Source organism: Lactuca sativa, chromosome 5 (genome assembly GCF_002870075.4).
Source record: "Lactuca sativa cultivar Salinas chromosome 5, Lsat_Salinas_v11, whole genome shotgun sequence".
NCBI classification, from domain to species: Eukaryota; Viridiplantae; Streptophyta; class Magnoliopsida; order Asterales; family Asteraceae; genus Lactuca; species Lactuca sativa.
Genome location: NC_056627.2, coordinates 348408139 through 348421156, shown reverse-complemented (window position 1 = coordinate 348421156; position 13018 = coordinate 348408139).

Sequence of the window (13018 nt, the reverse complement as noted above, 5' to 3'; positions counted from 1 at the left end):
ACATTTCCCTAGTGTTGTTTGACCCTTGAGCACCTTAAAACCTATCACCCATGAGTTCACGGCCATGAACTCATGTGGACATGGTCTTAGGGCCGTAATCTCTCCAATGAGTTTACTCTTGAAGAGCAAACTCATTATCTAAGCACTATTCGTCCATAAGTGCCACCCGGGTCACTCCAAACACTTAATTTGAAGTGTTTTCGCGTCTTGGAGTGTATTTTCACATCCAATTAGTGAATTAAAGTCTAATTAGATACATTTGTGTATCATTCCATATTACATAGGAACCTCACGCGTTATCAATCCCCGAACCAACACATAGCATCCAAACCGACTCGTTTCTCGACTGGTGAGTTCATACCCCTACACCTTTTTCAGTGTTTTTCAATGTTTTCAGAGGGGGGGGGGGGGGAATACAAGCAAACTATAAATGTTTTCGAAACTTAAAACTGATATAATTCTATAAATATCTGGCAAACTTTTGATATCTTTACCCCTTATGTATTATGCAGAGCATAAGGGATGTTTTATCGAATATAACTACATGGATTTGAATTACAGTAAAGGAAACAATCAAACTAATCAAATTATTATGGGAATAATTTGGGATCTTCAGTTCTCGTTTTATGAATTCGGATTTCATGCAATGTTAATAGATAAACTATGTCTGATTCAGTTTATCTTTGTTTAATGTAAAGTATTATGCCATATAGTTTCTTTGTATTCTACTATTTATACGTTATTATGTTTCTAAACGATTATTATGTTTGATAACGATCGAGTACACCGTGAATAATTTAATACTAGCTTGTGAGATTCGTCTTCATTAAACCCTTTGGGTTATCAGTAAATCCTCCCAGGAAGTGTAACCGGAGTCTCCTGGAGGGAGAGCGTGAAATTTGTGAATAGATCTATTCGGGATTGACAATCTCACACCTAAACTGCTAGCTACAGTTAGGCGGGCACGCCTGGGGTGACAAATTCTGGATATCGTCCAACGTCTGACGAACGTCAAGGAGGTCTTGTTGTCATATTAGCATGGTTACCCGACTCACAATACATATTAATATAAGTTTATTCACGGATTTTATATCTATCTTTGATCTATTATGGGATGGTATTCCCATGGATTTTCAATCTATAGTTTTGTGTATTAAAACTACCTACTATGAGACAGGATGGTATTCCCATGGTTTTCAATCTAGAGTTATACGTATTAAACTATCTTAATAAGAAAATATGGGATTTTCTTGGATAACAACGTTTTCATAAAACTAAAGGAAACATGTTAAATTTCAGAAAACAAAACACTTATGAACTCACCAGCTATATGCTGATTTTTAAACTGCTTGTATTCTCAGGTCCGCATTAGACAGGTACCTAGCAATCCTTTTGGCGAAGACGGAGTTCGTATTTATAAAAGTAATCATGCTCAAATTAGTTATTTATAAATGACATATTACTTCCAAGTTAGTTATTATGTAAACATACAACAAGCCATAACAAGTCAAGCATTTTCTTTCCTTATATAATCAAGAACATATCATCATTTCGTCACCATATCACATCATATTACTAGCATGCATTGTCCTAACCATCATAGATAAGAATTTCCAAGAAATCACAACATGCATACATCACACACAATCAACACAAAACCCTCTTTCTAGATCTGAAACTAACACACCCTCACATCTATATATTAAAATAAAAATCTAGCATGTGATACACCCAAAACTTTTCATTCTAAGAATGGAATCATCAATTCCAGTAGCATATCATTCATAAATGGGGTACATGTAACCTATACAACCTGGGTTCATTCTAATCCATCTAAGATGTGGAATTCCCTAACAAAGTACTTAAACTTGCCATAAGGATTAACTTACCTTTGTCAAGAAATGCTATTTCTCCACTTCGAATCTCGTAAACACTTGAGTTATCATGATCTCCCCTAATACGACACAAACAAGTATATTAATAGATTTTTCAACATTAAAAATGGCTATTATATAACATAAACATATAGACGAATTACTAGACTCAATTTCTAGATTTCAACCTAAAACAACAGTCTGATCAAAGCCACTTTAACACCACCAAAGCGTGTGAAAGTTACAATATGTTTATGTATTCCAGTATTTTTAGTCTTTTAGCTTTCCAGTGACTACTTGTACAGGTCCATACAATTTCTCTACAATTTACTATGGATTTTACAAAATGGGATATCAATATAGCTAATTTCTGAAGAGTCAGTGAAAATGACGATTTTCACCCTAGTTAGAACCAACATCATGTCAAAAAAATCAGGTACATACTACACCCAAAACCTGAGCTTTGGGGATTAAATGATCCTAAATCCAACTTTCTTTTATTTTTATTGAATTTTTACACATAGGGACAAAATATGTAACTTCATATTATTTCCTAGCTTGACCCATGTTCAGTGTTTTGAGTATAAAATAGAATCCACAACTCCAAATGGGATGTTATCGGACTTTCTAGAGACTAGATTCGATTTCCCATAACTTTATTCTTGTAATGATTTTCTTTTATTTGGACCAGAATGGCCTCTACAACCCTCGCAATACAATTCACGAATCTGTCCAGATTTCTAATTTTGCCAAACATCACCAAACCGCACACACAAATCATGACTAACACATACATGACTTCTAATGATTTGAAAGTAGAGATGGATGCTAAGAAAGTGATTTATACCTCCTAGGAAATCTAAGATGATTCCAAGAGAATTTCTAGAAGGGAATAACTCCAGGAACTCCACAAAATGCTACAGTCTTCACTTCTTCACAAGATTCACCCACTCACTTCACAAATGGAAAACACACTTAGGAACACATCTCAAAGTGAGGTGGAGGCTGTAAATAGGGTTTGTTGGCTGTAAATGTGATATTAATACCGAATTTTAGGGTTAGACGATAACTAAAATATAACAAGATAAGGTGAAAATTTAACGGAAAACATAACAGAACTTACCTTGATGATAAGATTGGAAAAATGGGTTTGTTGAATTTTGATAACCAATTGTAGATCCATCATTCTCAATTCTAAAAAGTGAATATGAGAATCCTTTGAATATGAGATAATCATATGCCATTTGTTTAAGTGGTGTGGTTTTGTTACTAAATATCGTAAATCTTATAAAGCTTTTTGATGCATTTGTAGACATCTATAACTATATTTTGTTTTTCCATTTTGGTATTATACTTTATGTTTCTTTTTGATATATTTAGATTCATGTAAAACTTATGACTATGCAGGAAAAAAGATACATGAAAATTCTAAAAACCGGGTTGAGCTAGCATTCGAACTGGGAACTAGTCACCAAATCAACTCAACTAAAAAATCAATTTTTAAAACATTGCATAAAAGTTTGGCAATGTATTTTGTATCTATAAGGGTTATTCCTTATCTATTCGTATATGGGGTATGTTCATTTTATTGTATGCCTCTATTCATATTTTCATATTTAGTGTAGTTCTAATGACATTTTTTATTTTTATGTGCTTGCTTTGGATTATACTCTTTCTTGTTTTACAATTTAACAAAAGCTCGGAGCTTCGACCTCTCTCATCTTTCTTAATCATCGTCAAATCAATATACATTTTGTATCATGTTACCATAATTGTAGGTTTCAAGTCTCTTATCCATCTACCTATTTTCTTTTATTCGCTCTGTTCTTGACAAATCGTCGACCCTTCAAGCGCGACCAACATCAAAACTGGCCATTTACATTTTGATCATCCAAATATCATTTTTCCACTTAAGACCACATTTCAATGATTTTCTATTTCCCATATATCCCTTTTTTGTTCAACATTGGTTGATTTTGTTAAATCTCTTCAAGGTATCAACAAAAGACTTAAACTAAAGCCTACTAATACATTTCATCAACTAGCATAATAATATGATATTCACATGTTTTGTATCATGTTCATTTATCCTTTCAATGTAAGTTCACTATTGATTCAAAATAGCTCAATGTAGATCGTTTTTAATGGTCATAACTATGTCATGTCACATCAACACATAACTATTCATATCAAGTCACTTGAACTTTATAACTACATAGGCCCAACCAATACATCCATTAAAAGCAATGACTAGACAAATGTTTGTGTTACAAGGATAACTTGTGACTATGTTATTAAGAATGCCAAAATATTTTCTTTTTGGAAAAAAGAATGCCATGATATTTAGATTCTTCAATGCATCTACCGCTACTATGTTAAGATACACCAATAATTTTTAGGATACATTATAAGCAAATTGTTTGGTATTTCATTTCCAACAGGTTTACCAATACATGTCTTTCTCAACAATATTAGTTGTGGTAAGCCTTTAATTGCAAAATAAAATAGTCTTGTTGGTGCATTTAAATACTCACATCTAATCACTTTCTTAATGGGACTAACATGTACATTTTGAGAATCTAATGGAATCACTTGTACAAATAGACATGGTTATCAAATTTGTACTTAATAAAACAACCAACATGTTACCAACCTAATGAAGAAAATTGGTAGTCAATATGTTTGGTAGCTAACATGTTTGGCTTGTGATACCGTACCAATTGACTACTCATGGAACAGTTGTTAAACAAATTTTTGAATATCCTTGTTGCATCGTACTAAACAATTTTGATATATATATATATATATATATATATATATATATATATATACACACACACACTAGATTTTAAATAAATTATAAAGTTACACCTACTACAAACGTTTTAGCTTTTAATTCATTAATACATTTTTACCGACCACAAATAGCATTACCTATTTAATCACAATTTCAATTTCAAAATATGCAACAATTTTAACCTATACCAACCCTTACCCCAAAGTTATTCAACAACTTATCGGCACTTCCTAAATATGTTCCGAAAACCCAATCCCACTGAACCAAAACTTGAGTTAATTCCGAAAACACAACCATCACTCTAATACAATTCTGAAACCCAAACCCCAAACTGTCGAAGAATAATCCCAACTCAAAGGAAGATGAAAGCGACCCCTCAAACATGGGGTCCAAAGGAAGAATATGTGTTGCCCCATTCGTGGGTTAACATATCAGAGGACCCGAAGATCGAAAATTCACAAACAAGTGACCTGTAACACCGTCAATTTCTAAACAAAATTTTCATTTTAAATTCATATAATTCTCATAACGCATTTCACAAAAATCTCATTTATTTAATTTACAAAACGCATCTCAATAATTGCTTGTTTAACAATCCAGGATCCTCAAAACATAACTCTTTCTCTGGTGTGCACAATCGAGTCAGTGCCTTCCCGCGATCCTGAGAAAACCTGAAACACATAACACATAACACAGTAAGCACGAAGCTTAGTGAGTTCCCCAAAATACCACACACATCTCAGTAGCCTCTCATGGCTATAATCAATAAGACCCTCCGGTCCCAGAACTCAGGTGGACCCTCCGTTCCTAACTCAACAAGCTCATAATAACAATACTCAACATAAATCACAGAGATATAATGCCGAATTTCACAATACACAAATAAGCACATAAGACATCTCAGTCACACAAGGATACCACTCATGGTAAGTATAGTGAGAAGACTCACCTCGGATGACGAACAACTCCTATAGACGATGTTGCTACGCACCGGCCACTAACTCTGTGCCAAACCCACAATTATCCCAATTAGGAACTAAGTCCAAAACTCTCACTCATTAGGTCTAAAGGTAGTCCACTAACCAGCCCAACAATGACCTAAAACCCATTGGGACCACCAAGGCCCAATAATAGATGGGCTCTCCCAAGGCCTAATTTTCAATCTAAATGGTAAGCCCAAATAAAGGGCCCAAAGGACAATATAATATTTCTCTACTCAAAGTTTCTAATACACAAGCCCAAACATCCAGGCCCAATCCCTAAGGCCCATTAAAAGATCTAACCCAAAAGCCCACAGTAAGGTTATGTGGGGCGTACCTCCCTTGGTACGTTCAGCGTACACTAGCATGCACGAATATGATCGGGGACCTCAACCCAGTACGCGGGGCGTACTGGAATTACGTTGGGCGTACGCCCAATTATGCTTAATCCATTCTCTTGGTCTTAACCTGTTAAGACCTTACTCATTTCTCAGATCTGGGCTCCCTGATGGCTCTTACTCCATAAAGTCAGGGACTTTAAGCCTTTGTATGGCTGATAAAGTCACAAACACCCAAAACTCTCATTCTCTTGATTAAAAGTACTCATATCTCATGCATGAGGTGGTTCCCACATCCAATACCTCATTTTTATGGACCCTCTTCACTAGAAACCCATATAAGGACAGTATTAGGCTCTGGAGTGCAACAACTCATAAAGCTTCAAGCTTTGGGACCAAAAACCCTAAAATGGACCATATTATGCACAAATCAAAAAGGATGAGAAAGCTCTAAGCTTTATACATTAAGATGATGCTCCATCCACATGAAAGCTCAGATCTAAAGCCTTGACTCTATTCTCTTCCATGCTCTATCTTCACTCCAAAGATCCCATAAAACACTTATAAACTCACAATGGTCACACACAAGCTCAAGAACGAGGATTAGGGTTTAGAGGTTTTATTGAATGAGGATGGTGGCCAGGAATGAGGCCATCTCGTTCTTTATATAGGGACACTCCTCTTAATTAGGGTTTCCTTCTATGCCAAGTACGCGCAGCGTACTAGGTGGCTCAGCTTAAATGTCACGCACATGAGTACACTAAGCGTACACACACGTACGCCCAGCGTACTATGCTGCCAACAATTTCAACTAAGGGACTTATCTTGCCAAAACATCAACCGCCATTGCTTCCTCGACATGACCTCAAATCCTACAAACCTCATACGCTCGGATAGGTGACGAGATGACCTAAGCTCCTAACAACTTGTCACAACCCTGAGACTCCCTCTTACTCGGTTGCAGCCCAGGAACCCTAATCACGGACGATCAGAAACATGATGTTACAATTCTCGCCCACTTGAAATAGATTTCGCCCTCGAAATCGCTCCTTATAAACACATAGATCGAACCGATAACCCGGAAAGCACCACCGAAAGGACCTCTTAACATACAACAATCTCTTCCAAAGACACCTGATCCCAACAGGAACTCCCTACCCCGAAGAAGAACAAACCCATCTGCCGCTGCGGTACTCGATCTGACTCTTTCTGAACTAGAAAACTTTAGTGGTCTGTCTCCATGCCAGACCATCCTCGCAAAATGTCATGTTAATCACTCATTGATTAACAGACTCTAAGAACAATATACTCACTTGGAAGTATCCTCTGACACCCATAGACATAAGCCCCAACTTCTTCTCAGATTTCCCTTCAATACTGTGCACCAGGTTCACTCCCGACCCAAAAGATGAACCTCCAAAGGTTACTCATAGCAAACCAAAACGTCTCACCAAATTCCTTCTCACGATAATTATCTCGGCTCATCGCGACACACAAGTCACGAAGTTTGCTTTACACCAAGTAAATGCTACAACTCATCTGAAATCGTCTCGATTCTGACCTTTGTCATCTACCACCCACTGGTTCCATGCGTCTCACGAGTATTCTCATACCCACAAATCTGACCCACTACGATGTAAGAAATCAAGTGAAGATCAATATCCCTCAAAATGAAACCCATCTACAAAACTGAAACCTCATCTCGCCTACTTAACACACGAACGAATCTAGACTCAAGCTCGAGATTCTGATTCAACAGCAGACTTGGAACCACTCAATTCCAATCTGGTACTCAACTCATGACCCAAGATTCGTGAATTTAAGCACACACCTTCTCCCCAATTCCTTCCGATTATGATAATCCCCACTCACCTGGGATATATCAATTCACAACTAACATGAAGACCCCTGTCTCACCCCTAGTTCGGCAACCAGGCTCCCGAAGACTCAAATGATAAGGCTACCCAAGCCTAAGAACTCCTCTACGCCATACTCTGACTAGCAAATACTACATCACCCTCCACAGTATCACGACACTCTCTCGCTGACTCACTGATGCTACGACTCCCCGTAGTCTTACAATACTATTTCTCTATTTCACGTATGCTACGCCTCCCCGCAGTCACACGATACACTCCTTCTCTGACTAGTGAATACCACGGCTCCCCGCAGTATCACGATACCCTCTCTCTGACTCACGTATGTTGCGGCTCTCCGCAATCACACAATACACTTTCTCTCACTGACTCATGGATGCTACGACTCCTCTTAGTCTTACAACACCTTCTTACTCACTGACTTGTCATGGGCTCAATCCCTGGTTTTTCCCCGATAATCCCAAGTGATTACCCCCCACTCGGATCCACCCGTTCTCGTATCACCTCATAATCTCATCATCAAGTCAACACCACCCTGAGTTCACTAACTCATGCTCCGCAACCCAACATAGATAAGTGAACACACCCACTCAGTTTAAGCACCACCACTTCCTGATGTAAGTTCTCGTAGGCAATGCACTTTTCTTCGCATGGTTATACCCTTAGACAGTCTGACTCTGACGACAGTTAACTGAGGGGTCCCTACTGGAACAAAAGTCACCTGGTACACCGCTCGCCATCCCACAACTCGAGTCTCAACATGTCCAAAAAATTAGGACATCATACATTGGTACCTCAGTACACCATCACTACATCTGACGATGTCTTGCCTCAACCATTGATCTTCCACTCACGCAACTCGAAATCTCGAAATACCCAAATATCACAAATTAAAACAAGGAAGAATCGCCAAAGACTAAAAACACGTTGAAAAAAATCCGAAGCTCCATTCTCTATTGATCACCACCCATATGAAACTACTCATACTGACTCTGAAATTAGTTTACAACTCAATTGCTGCCCCTCCTGGAGTATAGATGACAATCCATACCAATGCCCACAAATCTCAGCAATTGCCCCTGAACTCAGCGACCCAACCGCCTCGAACTCAACATTTGCAAACCGGAAAATCCCTGGCCAAAATAAATTCTCTGACCCACGGCCACCTGTCGTGGATTCACTCATCCTTTCTTAAGCACATACACGTACATCATCCCACCTTGCACCTCGCTTTATCCACCAATAACCCAGATTTCCTGTGTCTGCACTGCAGATCTCCATAACTAGCTCTCTAACAGCATTTGAACAAATCTATGATCCTCTTAATAAAATACTCAGTCCTCCCCCACTCAGGGTTATACCCATCACCAATTGGCATACCCAGAGTCTACTCCACAGATAGCTTCCGGGTGCGTCACACTTAACTTTTGGAATATACCACGTCGTTGCATCAATGATCTTCCCAATGGAAGCCAAACAACTCCAAATATCTTGTAACTCAGGCAAAAGTCTCAGAATACTCTCGACGTGACTGCCTATAGTCATCTCGAAGCCTTATACCGACACACCGCCGGGTTCCCCACCTGTTCCAAAGCAATCCTGACACTCGGTCCGGAAATAATGCACTACCACACACCTCATCTCCAACTCCTTGACCAACCTACCAACACAGGAATCATCATCAAATCACGAGACCTCACTCCCACAACCGATACATAGCATAACAACGAGGGTCACCGCCCCAGTATACTCCTCTTGATCACTTGAAACTGCTGCTAAAAGCATGCCTGACTCGACTAAGGCATCTTTTTGTCCTCCTCTCAGTCTCCACTAATCGCTCTCTCGTGGTATAAGGAATACCTTGCCGCAAATATATTGCCCAAGTATTCTGGTGAAAAGGTTGCAACCCTATGCTACCCCACGGAGTTTACCTTCGTCTCTGAAACCGGAAGCACCATCTCGTTTTGCTTCTCCCAGGAAACGGGAACAACGCAACACTTGTCACAGAAAGTGACATCTCAACTATCGACTGATTGCTCAACTCAGTCCGCAATTCTCCATAAAGTATCATCTCTACTCATCCTTGTGTCTTGCGACTCCCACTAGCATCTCGCCAATAAATCTCTCGGAAACTAACTCGATTCCTTCTCCAGGTATGCTCAATTAAAACTCTCTCGACATGTCCCTCTAGCCCCACACTCTATCACAACTGATCTCAGCCTGATCAATCACAACGGAATAATTGGCGAACCAGAAACACTAACCGCCACAAATCATGGTACTCGAACCAAGTGGTCACCTCTCAATCTACTATGAATCATGGTACCTGAACCATGTTATCTGCTCTCGATCTGCTATGAATCATGGCACTCGAACCATGTTCTCTCTTTTCTCAATCTGCTACAATTTGTGGTATTCAAACCATGTTACCTCTTCCCAATCTGCTACTTAGAACCTCTGGAATTCTCCTTGTTTCGATTATGGGTCCTCTGCTTTCAGTAGTACGGGACCATACTACCTGCCACATCTACCCATACCTTCTACATGGATCGTCCTAAATTTTCTAAGTAGTTGCTCAACCTTCTCAATCACCAATCCCGTCACACGTGTTCGCTCTCCAGCAAGATACTCTCCTCTATCAGCATACTCATCTGGCTAAGGTCACCTTCCCCTAGGCGCTCCCTAGGTTCTCACACTTCTCCGCTATCAGCTGCTGAAGAACTCCTTATGATGCCAACCATCTACCTCCTACTTAGTAGCTGACTCCCATCATCAAGAGTTCCGCAAAGCACGAAGCAAGCAACATTCGGGCATCGAATAACATCTACTAACATGTAAAACCACTCTAGGTTGTTGCCCACTTGCTCTCCTCATACTCAAAGGATATCACCGAACTCAAGCAACTTTATCCCACGCGGGCATCTGACTACTTTCTTACTAGACTCCTCAAATTCTCATCAAGATATCTCTCCTACATTACTCATCTACTCCAATCCCTCTCTAAAAAGGATTCCTACTGGATACTCTCACTACACACATAATCAAAAGCAAATCACAAATAGCAGCAATTCCTAGGCTAAGGCATCACAAATCAGACCACTCTAGTCCTAAATTATGAAATACCTAGCCTATCTCTAGCATGCATGATATCTCATAAAATATCTCATAACACAAAAGTAAGGGTATTTTGGGAAATCACCGTTCGGGCTCTGGCTGATTATACACACTACTCCCTCTCGTTTTTTCTTAGAAACTCTAGCTCATTTTAGAAAATTGTTTCTTTTGAAAAATTTCCTCAAATCCTCAGTTTGAGTCTAGATTTACCCGAAGGTGCATCCGAATCCCTCAAACCAAGGCTCTGATACCAAATTGTAACACCGTAAATTTCCAAACAAAATTTTCATTTTAAATTCATATAATCCTCATAACACATTTCACAAAAATCTCATTTACTTAATTTACAAAACGCATCTCCATAATTGTTTGTTAAATAATCCGAGATCCTTAAAACATAACTCTTTCTCTGGTGTGTACAATCGAGCCGGTGCCTTCCCGCGATCCTGAGAAAACCTGAAACACATAACACATAACATGATAAGCACGAAGCTTAGTGAGTTCCCCAAAATACCACACACATCTTAGTAGCCTCTCATGGCTATACTCAGATAAGACCCTTGATGTGTGTAAACTCAAGTAGTTTTAAACCTACTTTTAATTATAAAATGAACACACAAAGGCAATGGACCTATCAATTGTGGTACAGCTAAATAAGTAGGGTATCGAACATAGGGAACGGTAAATTAAAACTAAAGACTAATTTTATCTAAATTAAATAATAAGTAGGGGTTTTCTCTAGTTTTACAAGACTAGAAACTTACTAACTATCCCTTAAACTAAAAAAAAAAACTAGAAAAGCAAAGATTTAACTAAATTCAATAACGAGAAGGACTTTTGTTTAGTTCAACTCAATTGATCCTATGGTTGATATTATGATAATAGCGCAATGGATTAATTCTTCTATTGGCTACCGATTCAAGTGATTAGCTTTGCGTTCGCTGCACTAATCCTTAGAGAACAAAATTAACTCAAACAGTGATCAGTTGTCTAATTTAATTTAATTCACTAGATTATTTATTCGGGTTAATTTAGACTTGTAATAGCTAACTAATTTGGTCCTTTAGTTAACCTCTTGCTGATGGTCATCAAACAAGCTCACACGTGAATTTACCTAATTTTCTATTAATTCTAGTTTCACGTTCGTTATTCCTAGACATATGATAAAGTGGTCACATAAACATATGAGGTTGGCAATTAAAAGATGTTCATACTATTTAATTATCTTCCTATCAACAGAAAAATAGTTATCATTCACACACAAGATTCTTTAACAAGCTAAAATCAACAAAATCACCAATATTGAATTAATCCTACCAATAATCAAACCATAGTCTCAATTTTGTATCCCCAAACAGAAGTTTAAGAGTTTTAGCTCATGATTGAGGTAATTAACAACAATAAAACAAATTTTAATTGTCTAACCATGATTGAAACCAATAGATTAAGAAGAATGATGAGAATTTGCCTCAAATCTCCTTCGGAATTGAATTCTAGGTTGTATCTTCGTTCTTCAGATCTCTCCTGGCTCTGATTCGCAACTTGCTTCTCCCCAAGGGTTCCAGAATACCTTATGTCGATCTGGACAACTGTTTTTATAGATTCGAACCGACTCGCTGATTCCATGACCGACTCGTCAAGTCCACCCCTTAATTCCCGTACACGGTAAGTCACGGAGTCTTTATCCTCTCGAATCTTCGACGCCACTCGCCGAGTAGTCAACCCTACTAGCCGAGTCCCTTGTATTTTTAGTGTTTTTCTTCTTTGTCCAACTCCCGAGCTCCCAACCGCTTCTCCTGCTTCCGTGCTTCGCTTTTGGACTGAAAACACAATTCAAACACTTTTAAGTATCTTTTGTTCATTTATATGCAATAAATTAGCTAATAAATGATTTTTATGAGGCTAAATATGCAAATATCAAAAAAACCCCACACTTGACTTTTGCTTGCCCCCAAGCAAAACTGAATTTTAGCATATTAGAATCACATAGGACAACTCCAATCCAACCCAGCCATTATGCCAGGACCGCAACGCATGC